This window comes from Mya arenaria, chromosome 14 (assembly GCF_026914265.1).
Source record: "Mya arenaria isolate MELC-2E11 chromosome 14, ASM2691426v1".
NCBI lineage: Eukaryota > Metazoa > Mollusca > Bivalvia > Myida > Myidae > Mya > Mya arenaria.
The window spans coordinates 56,245,321-56,261,644 of NC_069135.1; the positions used below are offsets into that span (position 1 = coordinate 56,245,321).

Below are 16,324 nucleotides of genomic sequence, written 5' to 3' on the forward strand. Positions count from 1 at the left end.
GAGATTTAGGCACAGATTTTCTTTGGCGTATTTTTTGTCGGAATTATCTTTTTTTAATTTACCTGTTTGGGGTTGTAAAACATATTTACTTATGATTTTATTTATCTATTCAATTATAAGCATTGTTTGGGGTTGAAGCAAAGATTTTCTTAAAAATCTTGATAAAAAAGGGGACGAATGTGACGTAATACCGTAAAACGTTAATTAAAGTTATACTTAAGATATAATTAAGATTTAATTAAATGCATATGTGTCTACATACTGTATGTTTAGTAATGTAGGGCATATTTGATTGTCATTTGAATATGGAGGTGGTTGACAGCCGACCTGGTACAAATGTACAAAATGGTCATGTTAATTGCAAAAACGTGTATTCCTGGGGTTGTAAAGCTGTCATATCTATACAACAAATTAGTATAAGAGAGATGATTTTGGATGTAAAAACAGAAGGGTTAGGCAAGGCAAGGAAAGCGGCCTTGGGTCCTTAATGGACGGCAGTTAGGATGTGGGATTACCTTAAATGTCATGCTGTATTATATACTGATTATTATACTTAGAAAGAGCGTTGAACAATAAAGAACTAACATTCGAACCCAAATTCTTTTATTTATTTTTAGAATTTATTAGTAACAATTGAAAGTAAAACATAAGAAAAACTTCCTTGTTAAGACAATTAATACTTAATACCTCATATAGCCGTACGTATGTGCTAATGCTGTCCCTATGTGGGGACCTTACGCTTTTGTGAAATAAAAGTTGAAATGTTTAAAAGTTCCCTTTAACAAAGTTCTGAACAATACCCCAAATATATTACAATTATAACATGTGATTCATACAATTTTAAGTACGTTTGTAAGAAGAAAAATATGTACAAACACATGTTATCAAATAATTATACAATTTATGCAAATTAACATAACAATATACAGCTGGACAAGACAGCTGTATAAAATTATACAAACTGTACTGGGGAGCATGCTTGAAAATGAATATTTGTTTCAGATTTTATTTTAAAATAGATTTGGTTGAGCTATCCTCCTGCAAATACAAGATACAGAAAACTTATATATTACACATGTTTTATTTAAATCAAAAGGTGATTATATTTAAAAATTAAATCTTCAGAAAATGACAAAATCGTTTTAATTGATAACATCCGATTTCCAAATAAAATTTAGGAAGAGTTATTCAAATGCATTCAAATAGTGTTTAAAAGTATTCTAATATTGAAAGACACTTAAATATGTGTTCATATAAAAAAAGCCAAACTTGATGAGTCACTTGCAAAAAACGCGCCACTTCTTTTTTCTTTTAATGTATACATGTTTTATGAAAAGCAAGTCATGTCATATCAATAAAGTTCAAATAAATGTGTACATATTAAATTGTTTAATTAAAGATTAATATAAATAATCATCAAAAGCGCGATTTTTAGAGGAACTTCTTTACGTCAAAGGTGATCTAAAACTGATACGCGTCATGACGTCAGTTCACAACGCCACCTGATACGCGTCATGACGTCAGTTCACAACGCCACAAAAGCTTTTTGGTGAAATATACAAAAAACATTTCTTTATGTCACTTTCCCCACAAATTGATATTTTAGGTATAAAATAAAAATATCAAACACGTTTGTTTTTTTCGGTCTAATAATGGGTGCGCCCTCGAGGCGGATTTATCGATCCGGATTGGAAACAGGTGATAGATATTTTAATTTTTTGTTTCGATTAAAATTTAACATTTAACTAAAATGAGTTACACACTTGACATATTTGGCAGCTGAAATCTATCGTTTAAAGGTTTAAAGCACACTTCCATTTTCTGTAAGATAAATTATGTTCAAATTCACAGCAGCTCGACACAATGTGCCCTTTTCTCACTCATCACCATGTCATTTTTCTGCCATACCCTTTTTAAAACCTGGCAAAATTCTATGGGGTAATCAGGCATTCAGAATTCATACACATGTGTATCGGACACTGTAAACAGTGTACGTAAGGATTTAAAAGGTCTTGACCACGTAACATATAATATATAAATAATACTGTGAAGCACAGTTAACGTTGCATGTACGTTCATAAAAAGGAGAAAAAATGCCACCAAAAGAGTATTATTTACATCCAAAACAATAATTATGTGCACGAACATAAATTATAGTTCAATTCTGTTCACTAAGCTTGACGAGTGGGTTTCCTTCGGGTACACCAATTTCTCCCCCAACAAATGACCACACGTTCGCGTTATATCGTGCCAAATGTAAAGTTGTAATAAGAAGCGTTTTTTAAATAATATTTATTTATTAAAATACCTAATTTTGTTCATCACAGTTCTTGTATTAATCGTTTTACAAAGAAATTCTACAGCAGTTAATCCTGAACAACTCCCTTTAAGTCCAGGTGTTTTGGTTGATCTTGAAGGTTTTCGTAATCAGATTTCCATTCCATTAGAAGGTCATTGGAAGGCTTGTTTGCTAAATATCGTTTACAAAGAAATTCTACAGCAGTTAATCCTGAACAACTCCCTTTAAGTCCAGGTGTTTTGGTTGATCTTGAAGGTTTTCGTAATCAGATTTCCATTCCATTAGAAGGTCATTGGAAGGCTTGTTTGCTAAATATCGTTTACAAAGAAATTCTACAGCAGTTAATCCTGAACAACTCCCTTTAAGTCCAGGTGTTTTGGTTGATCTGGAAGGTTTTCGTAATCAGATTTCCATTCCATTAGAAGGTCATTGGTAGGCTTGTTTGCCGATTTAGCAAAGTGTAACCCAGCCTCCATCCAATTAGTGGTCAAACCTTTGTGACCTGTCAATATAAACATTATAGAGTACATGAGTTTTATGCTGTTTTCTGATTGGCTGAAATTCACATTTTGGGAATAGGGCCGGGCTTTTCTGATTGGGAAAAATGGGTCATTTGATTCAAACTGGGAATTCCATTTTTAATATTTTTTCAAGAATACACCAACTCATCCATACAAAATGTTCGGGAATCCGTTTTTTATAAAAAAAAATAAATAGGAAAAAATGGATTAGAAAAATTCAAAATATAAAATTCAGATTATTTTTTTCACATTTGGGAAAACGTATATGTTTTAGTGTTTGAAATGGGGCCGAAGTTCGGTCAGTTAAAGAAGTCAACAGTGATGAATAATAGTTCTACTGGTCGAATACCTACAAATTTCCTCAGCCTTTATTCATTTTTTTAAACGCTAATTTTGATGTAAACCATTCATAAAGAATTCATATCATGGTTATGACCTGCCAAACTAGACAGGTTAAGATCCTTGAGCCTAAGCGTCCTTCATATATCGATCGGAAATCATTTTTAGCTAAAGGTAATCTAAAGGTCACCACGACATTGACCAAATTGACCACATAATCAAAAGGCTTCATCTGCTCAGTGTGTGTATACCACGTGACAAATTGCGTCATAAATGCTAGGTCGGAAGGCAACACTATTCTTCCAATGAATCCTTAAAACAAAGATAACCTTACTATTTCTTCATCATTTTAAATGAAACAAAGCACAGTCTATGCCGCTTATGGAGCCCCACCTTCGGTCTTTTACCAGAGTTTGTTTGGGAGTTAAGTTTCTTAAAACACTTCGACAAACCGTTTCACAATACGGCCGTCTGACGGAGCACTGTCAAAACATCATTTTGGAAACAGGTTTGTCGAAGAGTTTGATGAAACTAATCATTTTATCAAACCCCGGTATAAAAACGAAGACGGGGCTCTTTAAGTGGCATATACTGCCCTTTGTCTCATTAAAAATGGTGTAGTAAAAGAAAAGTTATCTTTGTTTTAAGTCTTCATTTTCAGTAAAATGTTGCCTTCCGACCTAGCATCTATGACGTTATTTATCACGTGGTATACACACACTTCTGCTGGTCATGACCAACCTGCTTTCAAAGTTTAAGAACACTGCGCTTTAAATAGCATTCGTCAGACATTGTTTGGAAACTGTGGGAACGGATGGATGGACGGACAGACGATCACCCTTTAGAGCATAACAATCCAGGATGCTGTTATATTCAAAATTATAAATTCAAAGTTTAAGTTTTTAGTCATGAGTTAAGTGTGACACAAGCCTTCGATGAATAAGAAAAAATATATTCTTTTCGCATTTATAAGGGTTATGATAGTAAAAAAAGAAGGATATATGAGAATAAAATAGATAGTAATTATAACAAGTTTCATGGTATTTATTATACAAAATGGGCATTTATGATATTTCAAGTCCTATTATGTTTTAGTGATGTAAACTTGTTGTTGTTTTTTGTATGTACTTCCAAATGACTTCTCTTAACCTTTTTTTTATAGTTTAACCCCCAGAAATGCATTTATCGCAATTACAAATTGTAGCAAAACCGAAAGTTACTTAAGTATACACTAAATTTAACGCGCACATCGTCATTACGAAATTTGCATATCACAAGACGTTCTGAATACCTAAAACTCTATGAAACTCAATATGCTGTTGATTTGCATTTTTTTAACTAAGACATATCTGCTCTGAATAGTTTTTTCCGGTTTTGTATATGAAAATATTGATTTTAGAAATTGCAAAAACTACAGTTATAGTATAAAACGTATGTTGGTTTACTTCGGTTAAGAAAAAAATATTCCTAGCTATTCAACACCTCAACCACTAGACCACCGTGACCTTCATGTATGTAGTTCATGTTTTGACATGAAAATCATACTGATAACATCACTTGGTTGTGGCAATCAATCAATTACGCAACAACAGAGCTGTTTACGTTTATATAAAAATGGAAGTCTTCAAAAGCGATATTGAGCACATATCAACATTTGCTAAAAGGTTTCAGATTTTAGTATCTTTGTTTTAACTCTCCTAATGATATGCCATACTTAATTTCGTCATACACAAAAATAACATTTTACAAAAACTTGAGCGAGTTCCAAACTGCACTTTTTCACTCAACAACATTGATATCATTTCTTTCGAAAAAAAAATCTCATTTATTTTTGAAACAGGAGCTTAATTTCTTTAAGTAAAATTCTATTTAAAAATGTTCAGTATTTCTCTAGTTATTCCTCAAGTAAATTCCGGCAACTGCTCAGGTATTATTTGCAAAGCGCTATGCTCCTCTCACTTCTCTCCCTCATTAGCAGAAAGTAAGTCAGTGATGAAGTTTAGAATTTCGTTGGTATTTCCCAAACATTTCTTTTTACTAAAGCATCGTGTTGACCTCGGGAATTTATTAGACATTATATGAGACTCTATCTTAGTTATATACTCACTTTTTTCTCCCTCATTATTTAATCCCAAGTGGCACTGAGGCTTCAAAATATAATTCACATGAGTTTATACTCAACAATTAGCAAGAATTCAAAAGTCTGAATAAACAAACTGTATTATATAAAGAGAAATGTTAGAAGTATAACAGGGCCCGTATTACAGAAGCATCTTCAGTAAATTAAAAAAAAATCAATTAAATATAAAAACTAACAAATGACATTTTTCCAAAATCATATCAGATTTCAAGATGTTTCAACTCCTAAGCATAGAAATAGTAGTCATAATCATTGATATTTCTAAATTTAACTACAATTAAATATAATGTTTGATGTCCCAGTATCGTTTAGTAATGTTAACTGATCGAAATATATGACTATCTAAATGACTTCTCTGAACTCTTTGACATTATTAACCCCAAGTTTAATATGAAAGAAAAAAACGAATTTATCCCAATAACAAACATGCCACAAACCGAAAGAAGAGAGTAAGTTTAGTTCGCACAGCGTCACTACGAAGTGAATATCACGTGACTTTCGTTTTGCAAAATATTACATATTGCTTTATATCTTTTTTCATTTTTTACTGAGATGTTAAACGTTTAAATACTTTTCTAAACAAAATAATACTTACTCCGTTTTCTTCGTAAATATTTAAATTGAAAACTTAGTAATATTAATTTGAAGGAATGGGAGGTAAAAAGACCATGATACAGCCATGCTTATTTCATAGTTGATTAACGTACAGTTCCTACATTATATAATTAAAAATGCTATATGAAATGAATATGTTATATGTCATTGAATTTTTAAGTTAAATCATTCATTACAAATCAAATTATTTTGAATATGCAAAACATCGTCCGAATTTTTTTTTTTAGCTTTGATGAATCGGGTTTTAAAGTTCGTAAACAAAGCTATAAAAACCGTAGCCTACGAGCTTGGGGACAATTAAATGTGTCCATAGAAAAGCTTTAAGACATACGGTTTTTATCTTGATGTTTCTTTTTTCTTTAATCAGTTTATACAATTGTTTGTTCATCAAGGTTTTTGTATCAAACCTATTTTACAGATTTATTTTACCTTGTTCGTTTTGATCACGTGTCGTCCATGGTACATAATTGAAACCTATCTACACTGACGTCGCCACTCGGCGTCAATTCTAGTTATCACGCTGCATGCATACATTTCCGGAATTAAGAAATCAGCTAGTATATTTTGGGATATAACTTGCAAAAAAGTAAGTGCCCAAAAGCTATTCAATTACCTCCAAGTAGCATACAAATACCGCAAAGTCTTGCAGAGTATGATATGGACAAGAAATAAAGGTAAAAATGTAATAAAAAAAACCTCAATGGGCAAGAAAGAAAAGGTAATTATAATATAGCATTTTTCAAGAACAAGGTTTTGGACAAGAAACAAAGGTAAAACTTAAGAGTACGACATGGACAAGAAAAAATATGTCATAAAATACCTCAAAGTATTGCGGGGCACAGGTTCACGCCTTCTAGACGCCATATCTACCACTTATCGTTTGTGAGAAAATAACATGCCGACACTTCCGTGCTGCAGCTATGCCCTTGGTTAATGTGTACGTACGATAGAGTAATTTATATTGCATTTGATTATTTTGAAACATGAACAGGATCATTGTTATGGTAAAATATACCGGCCTACATCCTTATACTTTCGGGATAGTTTCCGCATATAGCATATAGGCAAACAAGCATAACAATGCATGGTAATGTATCAGTCACATTATCCAGCGATGATGTATACGGTGGGCAACCGATGCGTTTTTTGATAAAAATGACGTGGTTGCCGGCCGGACACACATAGTAATCGGACGGTGACTGAGGCCAACAGGCGAATCGGTGGGGGTCATCGGGAGAAAATAAGTTGTAGCTAAAATTCAGCGATGTCTCCACCGATGCCCCGCATCGCTCCTCATCGGCATTCCATCATTAACACATCTTTCAAGGATCGGCCGATGTATGGCCGAGAATCTTCCAGTGTCTGTTGAGTCTGAAGTCAACGGGGGTTGAGTGGTGGGCAACAGACAACGGCCGATCATCGGTCGATGTTCGACCAAACCTTGACCCATAGTCGACCGATGTACGAACGATGTTCACCAATGTATGAGCGATGTAATATACATCGGCCGATTACCGCTCGAACACCGGTCTATGATTAGCGATGCATTGCTGGGCCTTTATAAGCCCGTCATTTTTCGCATGTACAACATTCATTCAGCAGACAACAACCATGCCAAGACCGAAGAAAGACAGCAAGGAACCACCAGAGGGGAGTGACAAGGGCAAGGCGAGTGACAAGGGCAAGGGCACGGCGCCGAAGAAGCCAACCCAAGCACCAACCAGATGTCTCGGTGCCAAAGCCATTGTGGTTGATTTACCATGCTAGGTAGAGTGGTCATTTTATACTAATTGTCCGAAAGAATGTCTGTAAGAGGTACGATGTCCGTTTCACAGTCCGGTCACCGGCCGAGTATTGTAGGATGATCGGTGAAGAATGTCCGATGTCCGGTCGATGTCCGACCGGTAATTGGTGCCACGCTGGTCAAAAAATGTTTCCCTCAGTAGTCACTCGCCGAACGATCATCGGCGGGGGTATGCACGGCCTCAGTACGATGCCTGTTGCTGTGACAGATTACTTGACCGATGAGGACCGATGTTGGGGCATCGCTCACACCACCGATTACCACCGATTACCACCGGTCTACGACCACCGGTCGGGAAATCTGACTGAGGCATAAAATGGCAACCTTTTATATACATTCCGAAAGGTTTAAATCATATCAACAGCGCAAATCATACTCGACATCGTTATCACTACGCAAAGGGCAATCACTTGAGCAATAGCGCCACCAGTTTTATATAATGTTTAAGAACAGTGTGTAAGTTAAGATGGTGCCTGCGTAAGTACCATACATAAAAGTTATATTTGCATGCGCCAAAATGTTCTCTCGTGTTTCTATGCATCGAAGTTTGTTTGAAATGTTAGAAAATCTTAATAATCTTAAAATAAAACGCAAATGTCAAAATCAAGAGAAAAGCTCCTGGCACCACAGTTCGCTCAATAAGGAATAAAATCGTAGGCAACCTTCAGTAGAAGTGTTCTTACTCGGTACCACATTCTCTGATTTTCAAAATATGTCCATGTTTAAACAAATTAGATAAAATATATATCATACTAATGTGTGTACAAATAATTAAAAGCTCAGCTGTAACAAGGAAGTTTTCACATCTTATTTTCATTGAACAACCGATAAATGATGAAGATTTGGACACGAAATTAAATGTAAAATAATCATAATGTCTCAAGCTGCCAGAAAGTACCGTACAAGTAGTGGACATGACAATTTTTGATGCCAGACACCAAAGACTCGACTGAATAGGTTAAAGTGTGAATATATACATTTTATCATTATTCGAATGAGGGTAAACATACGTTTAAACTTTCAAAATAGTGATAGAAAAAAGCAGGGGTGACGTAAATTGATAAGCCATTAAAAGAGCGTCATGTTGTAAGAAACTTGTTGCAAAATTAAATAAAACATGTTTCCCTTACCACCCAAATGGCAGATATTTCATATGAAATGTCTGCGGTATAATTTATGTTCCATACACATAAAGTCCATAACTTGGTGCATGAATCACCTTATAAAGTTTACCTTCAAACTTCGGATATAGCGTATATTCCATGCGTTTCCAGGAATGATAGATGTGCCATATTGACCACATCCCATCTGCCTTTCCCTTGGCCTGGAAAATCTTAAACCACTTGGAAGCCACATTTCCGGGAACGTACGGCTGAACTGTCTTGTCGCGATTAACTTGCGAAAACCACTTTAAAAAGTGAATCCAGTTGTCTCTACTGGGTGAAAAACCCCACGTTCCTAGGACGGGGTATAAGAATACTAGACAGCCTTCGGGACCTTCTAATGTTTGGCTTGAATAACCTATTCCATGCTTTAATGACTTTCCGTGTAATGCGAACCCGTTAATTTCAGGTATGCTGTCATATTTATTGTGCACTAATTTTAAATATTTGTAGAAATGAGGAGAAACCGTCAAGTCATCCTCAAGAATCACGGCAATTTCAGAACTGTTCGCTATTGGTTTCCAAGTCGTGAGCCATTGTCCGTAAATTCCGACATGTTGCGAATGTTTTTTTTACCTCATAATGACCGTGCTTGAATACAAATCCTTCAGCAGTTTCAACTGTTAATGGATCCACATCCCCCACCTTAGATCTATCAATCCAAACCTCAAGTTTGACGTTATCGCCATCAAAGATGGCTTCGTTGATAGAATTAAGCAGACGTAACATGGATTTAGCACGGTTGTACACGATTAACAGTATCCTCAAGTCATACTGAGTGATCGATGAAAGAGAAGAAGTCACTGTTGGCTGCGACGACGTATTCATCGGTATCATCTTTGACGTGCCTTTGTAAATTGGCGTTTTTCTGTTTCCGGAAGCAATGGAAGGGTCCCACTGGGTGTATCCCACAAAAAGCGAAACCACAAACACAACCAAGCATAATTTAACGAAAATACTGATTTTCCCACTCATTCTTGTTGTCTATTACATTAGTCATCAACTTGCGGACTCTTAGTATTCGGTAGCAACTTGTAGCAATGACGGAACACAAAGCGCATGGAAATAAAATCAACGATGTCTCAAATACGGAGAGAAAATTTATCTCGATCAACCTCATCAACGTGCTGCTTCATACATGTGCATGTTGGTATTTGCATGCATACATTAAAACTTGTCTCTTGAGGGAAGGTTATTCTTTCTGTCCACAAGAGTAACGTCGATAATGAGATCCTATCTCTTTAAAAGTTTTGACATAGCCTTTTACATAGTTATATCATCAGTCAATATGCCAATAATCCACAATAAGACACAAGTAGCTCGTGAAGACACGACTTTCTTACAAATTTAACAATATCACATATTTTATACGTCGACACTTCAGTGCTGCAGCTGTGCCTTGTGTGATTAAGTAGGTGTGATTCTTATTTCATCTGGCTATTGTTCTACTCGAACCGGATCTTTGTTATGGTAAAATATACTGTCCACTGCGTGAGTATGTTTGATCTTCTGAAAATATGAAACAATATAGATATGTTTTTGATTTATAATGTGTTTTAGATTGCTTGTTATTCAGTTGTCGTAATATCTATGTTAAAAATAAATGAGAAAAATATATCAGATGAATATAAATCATGCATACGTGTGTATAATTAACCAAAAGGCACAGCTGCTTGTCGGGAGTTTTTAGATTTCGTTCAGATGGAATTGAAGATAGAATGATCATGATGTCTCAAGCTGCCGGCAAATACCGTATAAGTAGTAATAATATTTATGTGAAATTCTAATATTGATGCAATACATCAAACACGCTACTGAATAGGCTCATGTGTGAATACATACAATTTATCATTATTCGAATAAGGGTAAGCATTTGTTTAAACGTTCTTATTAGTGATAAAATAAGTAGGGTTGACGTGAATTGATAAGATATATATGAAATCAAGATAGCGTCATGTTTAGAAACATGTTAAAAAAACAAACAAACAAAAAACCTACATAATTCCCCATCCACACGAATGACAGATATACCTATCAAATGTCTGCGGGATAATTTAGGAGATATGTGGAAAATGTTCCATACACGTAAATTCCATATCTTGGTGCGTGATCGTCTTATTCAGAAATTCTCGAGAAATGCGGTTTACAACTCATAACATGGATGTGTGTTAATAAATAGCGATTTTCACGCAAAGTGCTTACCCTTGACAAAGGGAAATTACTACTGCGTCTGAACAGCGACCAGTTTAATAAATAGGACGAATAAGTTTTCTTGTTTTTCGTTATAGACTTCTCACTAATATTTCATACTGAAATCTTTTTTTTTCATCGATGTTTTATAAACATCAAAACGGTTCCTCTACGAAATAGTTTAAGGAAAGTTTAAACACGTGTGTTATTGTATTTACTGTTCTTACAATCTAAAGTTTATCCATAGACCCTCGTTCATCGGAAATTTTAAACATGTATCCTATATGAGCATAATTCGAGTCGCGTCTAATGAACTTTTGACTTAAAAAATACTTTGTACATTTCAAAAGCTCATTTCCCTTTGTCAGTTAAAATGACAATGGTTGTTTCATGACGTATTTATAATTTTATATAGATAAACGGTAGCTTAAATAACACAACTAACTTGCAGTTAATTGTAAAAATATATATAATTTATTTCTAATTTGCATAGTATTGAATGCAGTATATATGATCGGCCCTTAAGTCATTCAAATCCTTGAAGTATGCTTCACAAAAAATAGTGGAATCACATTTTGATATTAGTTACCGTTTTTAATATTTAGCCCGTCAAACGTCATCACGAACACCGGCTGGACAAACTATCATTTTCGATATGATATGTTTTCACATAAAACAAATGTAGGGCTTTTGAATTGTATGCAATAAAATGTGCGTTTCAATGAAATATCGATAATGTTTCTTTGGGTTAACACTAAAAGTGGATAGTTTCCGTCATGAAAATATTACTTTTAATGCTTACTGGATGGCATGTACTTGAGACCTCACTAAAACAAACACTTATCCTCTTTATATTTGACAGGTTGTATTGTTTCAACTCACAACCATGAAAATGAGTACATGCAACTAAATGGTACGTAAATACAACTGTGACAAAAGTGTACCTTGGCATATCTCTTTGAAAAAAAGACAAGCTGAAAAAATACCTTCAAAATTTGCATACAGCGTATATTCCATGCATTTCCATGACTGATAGAAGTGCCATATTGACCACATCCCATCTGCCTTTCCCTTGGTCTGGAACGCCTTAAACCACGCGGTAATCACATTTCCGGGAACGTATGGCTGATTTTTTGTCTCGATTCACTTGCGAAAACCACTCCTTAAAGTGAATCCAGCTTTCTCTACTGGGCGAAAACCCCATGTTCCTAGGATGGGGTACAAGTATACTAAACAGCCTTCGGGGCCTTCTAATATATGGCTTGAATAACCTAATGCATGCTTTATTGACACTTCTTGTAATGAGAAACAGGTAATTTCAGGTATGCTGTCATTTTTTATGCACTAATTTGAAATATTTGGAAAAATTGAGGAGAAACTGTGATGTCATCCTCAAGAATCATGGCGATTTCAGAACTGTTAGCTAATGGTTTCCAAGTCGCGAGCCATTGTCCGTAAATTCTGACATGTTGCGAATGTTTTATGACCTCATAATGACCGTCCTTGAATACAAATCAGCAGTTTCAACTGTTAATGTATTCACACCCCCGTCTTATATCTATCAATCCACACCTCAAGTTTGACGCTATCACCATCAAAGTTAGCCTCGTTGATAGAATTAAGCAAACGTAGCATGAATTTAGCACGGTTGTATACGATTAACATAATCCTCAAGTCATACTGAGTTATCGGTGAAAGAGAAGAAGGCCCTGTTTGGGATGACGACGTATTAATCGGTTTCATCATTATCATGCCTTGATTTTGGATAACTTTGTAGATTGGCGTCTTTCTGTTCCCGGTATCAATGGAAGGGTCCCACTGGGTGTATGCCACAATAAGCGAAACCATAAAACACAACCAAGCACAATTTCACGAAAATACTGATTTTCCCACTCATTCTTGTTATCTATAACATTAATCATCAAGTTGCGGACTCTAAGTTTTCGATAGCAACCTGACGCAATGACGGAACAAAAATCATATGCTTATACTTTCAACGATGTCTGAAATACCGAGAGAAAATTATCTCGATCAACCTCATCAACGTGATGCAATGTATGTTCATGTTTGTATTTGCATGCATATATTAAAACTTGTCTCTTGAGGGAAGGTTATCAAAAAAGTTACCTCGATAGTGAGATCCAGGCTATCTCTTTGACATAACATTTGGCTTGATTATATCATCTGTCAACATGCCAATATATAAGAAATATAAGAATACACACCACTGAGGGTCATATGACAAAAGAACCGGCCAGTCAGCCAACGAAGGTTTATATGGACCGAGGCGTTAGTCGAGTAAGGAACGTAATGTAATACAAACAAATACACAACCAAGACTATCGTATAAAAACAGATCATTTTTCTAAGATATCAAATAAATCAACATTAACAGTATTGTTTATGGGCGAGTCCTCACCCCAAATGTAGGTACCACATAAATAATCAAGTTTAAGCTAAATAATTGTATCAAAATGATTTTTAATTACTTCAATGCCATCACTTAAAGCTGCACTCTCACAGATTTACCGTTTTTACAACTTTTTTTTATTTTTTGTCTTGGAAAGAGCATATTTTTGCGTTAATATCTGCAAACCAATGATAAAAGATTGCTGACAAAAGATCAGATCGCAGATTTGCATATTTCCTTTCGAAAATTAATTACAGTCTTAAATCACTGGTTTCCATGGATTTTTGAAAAAAATGGCTCGTTCCAAGACAAAAAATAAAACAGTTGTTAAAACGTTCAATCTGTGAGAGTGCAACTTTAAATGGTTTTTGTAATATAAAACTACTCCACCACTATTTCGTTTAGCGTTCCTATGTTGAAATTTACAATAAGAAATATGCGATTTATAACCATTTAAATCTATATTACTAGTAGAATCACACCATGACTCGTATAAAAAACAAATATCGTGTTTTTCTAAAATATTTACAAACTCAAGGCTCTCCTTCTTCTCCCTCGTAAGTCCATAGACATTCCACGAGAGGACGAATAGCTCACCCCAAACGTGCCCCTACATCCGCACCTGCTTGCCGTCCGTACAGGGTGTCATAAGCAACCCATGCCCGCTTGCCCTCTTTCCTGGCGTCGTTCATCATGGGGACCAGCCGGGGGGTTTTATTCAGCACTTCCGGTGGAAACTGTTCGTACACTTGGCATCCCGTCCCAGCCAAATGTTTCCACTCCCGCCGAACTACCTCCCTGTCCTTGTAAAAGGTAAACTTCGCTACGATATTTCGTACTTTACCCTGCCTTGGCTGCCCCGGAGAGCGATGGACGCGCTCAAAGCGAATAGACTCAGCCGTCTCTTTCGCGATCTTGAGGGTCTCCTGCATGTGTATTCAATGTTTGCTCTCGGTGACGTTGGCTGGCTCGTTTCCTGAAGAGTTATCCTCGGGAGCATTGGTGAACACTAAATTTTTCCTCATTGACTGCGACTTTAAGTACGCAACGTCGCCCCGAAGCTCCCTCCGTTGTTTTTCCAACATGATAATCCTGTCTGCCATAATCCCCGCCTCCACGTCAACCGACTCAACCTTGTCCTCAACCTTGTTCACTCGCTCGTCCGAACGCTTCACACGGTCCTCGAGGGCTATCCATAATTTCCTTAACTCCTTTTCAAAGTCCGTAACCTTACGTTCAAGGGTTTTAATTTTAATCAATTTATGATACAGTCTAGCAAGTCTTTGTTTGTGGGTTCGCTGCCGCCTTCCGCCAACTTGCAACTGCGTTTCCCCGAACCCGACACAGGTGTTTTGTTGAAAACTTCGCGTGTGTTCTCCTCATACACAGAATCGTTTGTATCCTGAAACAACACAGCACTAGCCTTCCCTCAAAATATCACTGACAGAAAAGTTTGTGTCAGATTCCTTGGACGGGCCTCTCTGTTTGGTCACTATGCTTTTGTTTATAATACACACTACTAGCTACTGTTCGGTTCTTACATATATTTATGTATATACCTTTATTTTCTCAAGTTCATGTTCAGCATAAAAAAATATTTTTGTATATATATATATATATATATATATATATATATATATATAATGTTGTATAAATATAAGGCTATGTTATAGAATAATTGTTGTGCAAAAGCTGTAATGAAGTTTAGAAATAATAACATATAACCAAATTTAAAAACAAAAAAATATGAGAAAACATGAGCATTTTTATTGTCATCGCATCTTTCTCTACACCTTTAACCGTGAAATTGCATAAATAGTTTACACATATAAAAGATTGCATAAATTAAGACATGGTGTATATATTTTATCCCATTTTATTACATATAAAATAAATTTAGATTGTCAAAGTAGTTTAACAAACACCGGCAAAACAATGCGTTGCCTTGGGCAATAAGTTATGACCAGGAATTATGAGACTGGATGAGACCGGATTTTACGAGGAGAGACCGGGAAATAGTATCGCCCCATTCGGGGGCATTCGTAACATACTGTGACAGCTCTTGTTTTGAGTCTGAATCCCAAACTCTGACTCAAGTTGTAAGTGAACATGGACATAGCACTTAACGGTTTTCACAAACTGCCCAGGAAATTACAAGTCTTCAAGATCAAGCTAAAAGATACATTGGTATGCACTAAAATTACCATGCACCAATTCTAGTCTACTTCTTCATGATCCCGGCGGTCATGAGAGTGAGTCCCAATGCTCAACTCAAACCTACATGTAGGGTCAAGCATCCAAACCACCACCGAACATCGCCCATAGACTGATCATGTGCGCAAATATAGCTTCAACTAATGTTCATTGTAATCAAAGGACTGTGATTTATTGATACAGCTCATAAATTTGTTATTGGATACATTTTGAAGTAAATTTCATATAAAAATATGAATTGTTGTTGCATTTTTTTTATTTCATTGAAATAAGCATTATAAAAGTAAAGTGTACATACAGTATTGTGTTGTGTAGATAGAGTCCACCATATTTCAGACTCAGGGACTACTAAAACCTTGAGTTTGAGACTCATGTCCCGTATTCACTAAAAGCTTGAGTTAAGACTCGGGGATCATATTCGCTAAGAGTGTGAATTAAGACTCGGGGATCATATTCACTAAAAGCTTGAGTTTGAGACTCGGGGGTCATATTCACTAAGAGCTTGAATTAAGACTCGGGGATCATATTCAGTAAGAGCTTGAGTAAGACACGGGAATCATATTCACCAAGAGCTTGAGTTTAGACTCCGGGATCATATTCACTAAGAGCTTGAGTTAAGATTCGGGAAT

At 35.7% G+C, this 16,324-nt stretch overlaps 2 pseudogenes; both read right to left on the reverse strand.

Moving 5' to 3' along the window:
• Window positions 1-617: 617 nt before the first annotated feature.
• Window positions 618-10,340, reverse strand: LOC128217587 (uncharacterized; annotated as a pseudogene).
• Window positions 10,341-10,346: 6 nt separating this feature from the next.
• Window positions 10,347-14,413, reverse strand: LOC128216271 (uncharacterized; annotated as a pseudogene).
• Window positions 14,414-16,324: the final 1,911 nt, after the last annotated feature.